Source organism: Octopus bimaculoides, chromosome 8 (genome assembly GCF_001194135.2).
Source record: "Octopus bimaculoides isolate UCB-OBI-ISO-001 chromosome 8, ASM119413v2, whole genome shotgun sequence".
Taxonomy (NCBI): Eukaryota; Metazoa; Mollusca; class Cephalopoda; order Octopoda; family Octopodidae; genus Octopus; species Octopus bimaculoides.
In genome coordinates this window covers 22,110,658-22,114,932 of record NC_068988.1, presented here as the reverse complement: position 1 = coordinate 22,114,932, position 4,275 = coordinate 22,110,658, and positions in this window count along the sequence as shown.

Here is a 4,275-nt window from a genome sequence, read left to right as displayed (position 1 = left end):
ATATATATATATATATATATATATGCATACATACACACACACGCTATATATATATATATATATATATATATATATATATATATTAATGTAGATCTTAATAATCGTCTTATCAACTCCACACCAAACCAACGCGTACAAGGCTTTTGAGGTACTCAACAGGAACACTTGTGAATATTGCTAGTTCATCATATCATCCAGTCAATTGAGTAATTGAGGAAATATCGAGTTGTTTAATGATGTTAGGTACTCTGCATCTGCAATCTCTGTAAGAAAATTGACTGCACATGTCACGTGGGCAAGAAATATAATGAATGGAGATAAATTTCAACAATTCAATTGACACTACAAATACTTCATTAGCATAGTATTTCATTGCATGCAATGTATTGCATAATATGATGTGATTTTACAAAGGTTTCTATATTTTGCATGCTAAATTACCTTTCATTTCCTCAGGCAAGTTGAACTATCGGTAGACAAAAATCGGTCTCCAAAGTATCCAATTTCTTGAAGTATCAGGAAGATTTCATCGTATCCCATCTATTGTCAGAGGTAGTGAAAGTAGGAATACAGTCATTCAGCCAGAATTATTACAGCCTCATAAATGTATGAATGATTATCAGCTGCAGGCATTAGAGCGTAGACATTTATCAACTAAGGATTATGTTAAATTCCCTAAGGCATGTTACCTATGAGCTATAAGGAATGAGCAATAATACGAAAAACCATAACAAACTGGACAAGTTTCAACGAAGGTGATATTAGTAATACGCTTGAGAGAAAAAGGAAGGGGCCTTTCACGTTTCGGAAGATAATCCTTCATCATAAAGAAAACAAAAAAGTAAAAAGGAGGTGGAAGGACGGGAAGAAGAAAGTGTGGAGGTTTGACATATTGAGTAGAAGTGATAAGAGGAAGGAGAAGAAGTGTGAGAGCGAAGAGAGGGAGGGAATAAGAAATAATTAAGTGGTCGCAGGAGATTGATTGTAAAGTCGACTGCAGGGCAAAAAATGAGAGAACAAGTTCCGTGTAAGCGTTCAATATATATGATGAATGGAGAGAAAACATCTTGTCGCCTGTCATTTAAAAAATATTATAACAATAAAAACAGACGTAAAATAAAAGAGATGCAGCGAAAAATATATTAAGGAGAATAAAGAATTAAAAGTAAAAAAATCATTTATTTTGGTTGACTTATATAAACGTTATATAACAAAATTTCTCCAATTAACAACTTTTGAACATATAAACAGACGAACGAACATATGAGCGACCCGTAGTGACTTGTTGTTGACACCAACCATCAACAACTAGGAGAAGAAGAAGAAGAAGAAGAAGAAGAAGAAGAAGAAGAAGAAGAAGAAGAAGAAGAAGAAGAAGAAGAAGAAGAAGAACAACAACAACAACAACAACAACAACAACAACAACAACAACAACAACAACAACAACAACAAAAACAACAACAACAAAAACGGCAATAACCTCGGTAGAAGAAACAACTTGCATCTAATGATATCCGTAGATACAAGTTTCCGCCATCTTAACCATATAAGAACTTCCGTTTTCCTTTCATCTCTCTCATTTTCTGTCTCTCTCTTTCTCTCTCTCTGTCACTCACACACTGACATTCTCTTACCCTCTCCCTCTCCCTGTCTCTCCCTCTTACTTTCTCTCTCTCTCTCTTCTCTCTTTTTCTCTGTGTGTCTTCCACACAAAGAGACGTACAGACACATACATGAGTATATGTATATACATCTGTTTCTATGCGTGCGCGCGTGTGTGTGTGTGTGTGTGTGTACCATATATATATACAAATATGTTATAAATACATGTACATACATCACACGTTCTTCTTTTTCTCTCTCTCCTACTCTGTCTTTGTCTCTCTCTCTTTCTCCTACTCTCTCTCTCTCTCCCCTACTCTTTCACATTCTGTTCTTCTTCTTCATCCCATTCTCACTCCTTCCAGTCTATAAGAACAGATAAAGATTATACTCAGAAAGAAAGAAGTAAAGTAACTTTGACAAATCCGGTGGAGACCCAGCAGGAAACACGCCAAGAAGGTGACCGGGCGGCATGTGGACGGTAGGAGACGGGCGGCGAAAAAATATATACATACTTTAAGGACGAAGTAGCCCTCTGAGAAACATTCAGCTGCGTACCCTTTTTTATGTCTGCCTATATATGCATATGTATATGTATATATGTATGTATATATGAATGTTTCTATCTATTTATCTATTTATCTATCAATCTATCTATTTTCGGGCCTTGTGCTTAGAGTAGAAAAGAATCTATCTATCTATCTATCTATCTATCTATCTATCTATCTATCTATCTATCTGTTTGTCTGTCTGTCTGTCTATCAGCCTGTCTGCCTTTCTGTCTGGCTGTCTGTTTATCTGTCTATTTAAATTATTACTGAAGACATTTTTCCGATATTTCAATAAACATTGCTGATATAAAACAAAGTGATATGGTTGCGAAAGGAGGAGCTTGGAGGTGGGGAAGGAAACTCATGGGAGACAGTAGGGGCGATAGGTAGGATAAGGTGGTGGTAGAGAAAGAATGAAAGGAGTTATGCCCTTAAGAAATATAATGTCCTTGTAAGGCGATGAGTTGCAAATGAAAGCATGAATGAACAAAAGAATGAATGAAGGAATGAATCATCCATAAGAATAGGAATTACTCATATAAGGTCTTTGAATCATCAAGTTGTTTTTAACGACCAATGTACAGTTAGGGTTGCGTGTACGTTATTTTGATGACTGCAGGCACGCGAAACTGAATGACTGCGAGCGTGTGTGTGTAAGTGAGACACTTTATGTGTTTGCGTGTGTGTGTGTATGTGTGTGGGTGCGTGAAATATTGTGTGAGTGTGTGTGTGAGTGAAACATTGTGTGTGTTGTGTGTGTGTATGTACATGTGTATGTATGTGTATGTATGGGTAACTGTACGAGCTGAAGATGTCTTTCTTTTCACGAAGTTGATCTTTGATATTGCTGCTTCTGTTGTAGTTTAGCCCAAGGTAAGACCTAATTGAACTTAACTGTGATCAAAATCAATCCAGCAGTAAACATCGTGCTTTTTCCATTTGTGCAGAAAACAATATATAATACGATAGTATATAATACGACAGTGTATAATACGATGTGTTGTGTTAATTTATCAAGAGAGTAAGATATGATTTGATAAGATATATATCTTATCAAGAGAGAAAGATATGAAAGGCGGCGAGTTGGCAGGAACGTTAGCACGCCGGACGAAATGCTTAGTGGTCTTTTGTCTGCCATTACGTTCTGAGTTCAAATTCCGCCGAGGTCGACTTAGCCTTTCATCCTTTCGGGGTCGATTAAATAAGTATCAGTTACGCACTGGGGTCGATGTAATCGTCTTAATCCCTTTGTCTATCCTTGTTTGTCCCCTCTATGTTTAGCCCCTTGTGGGCAATAAATAAATAAATAAGAGTAAGATATGATTTGACGAAGATTTGGATGATATTTCAACCAGAAAAAACATATATTAAGGCTTCCACACGAATCTAATATTACTGTAGGCTCGCAAGTCCAGTGTGTACATTCGTGACTGCGTGTATGAGTTCGTGAGCCGTCGTGTATATATATGTACACATATCGTTCAATTCGCCTCAACTGATCAGTAGACTAATTGAGGAAAATCGTAATTAATGTACCTATAATGAGTAGTGGAAACAGTTGTAAGCCAAATTTACCCCAATAAAGGAATAATACGTAATCATTATTATTTTTAAATCGTTTCTTACATACATACATACATATTGACCGGCTGATTCGTACATTACAAGTCCAATCTGTGAGTGGAACTGTAAAAATATGCAAAACTTTACTCAAATTCCAAATGTGAACTTGTCTGTTAATTAGATCCCAAAGATGTAACATTCTATATATGTTGGAAACCGGTTCCTCCTCAGTTGAAGATTTATAATAATTAAAAAATAGAAGAGACATGCATCATACATACATACATATATGTCATTATGCAGCTATATTTCAAGATTTCTTGCCAATAGAAAAAGAGCCGGCTTTTGATTTTGATCCAGGGATCCTTCATTGGAATTTAAACATCAGTAGGGAAATTTTGTGTGTATGTATACGTGCAGATTTGTAAGTTTTGTTTTATGTTTTCTCATGCATATAGTTGCATATCAAGGCATGCTCATATATATTTGATAAACTTCTTGAAAGTTTATGAAATGTGAAGAGAATGAAAAGTGAAGTCAATCCCAGTGGAATTTGAAC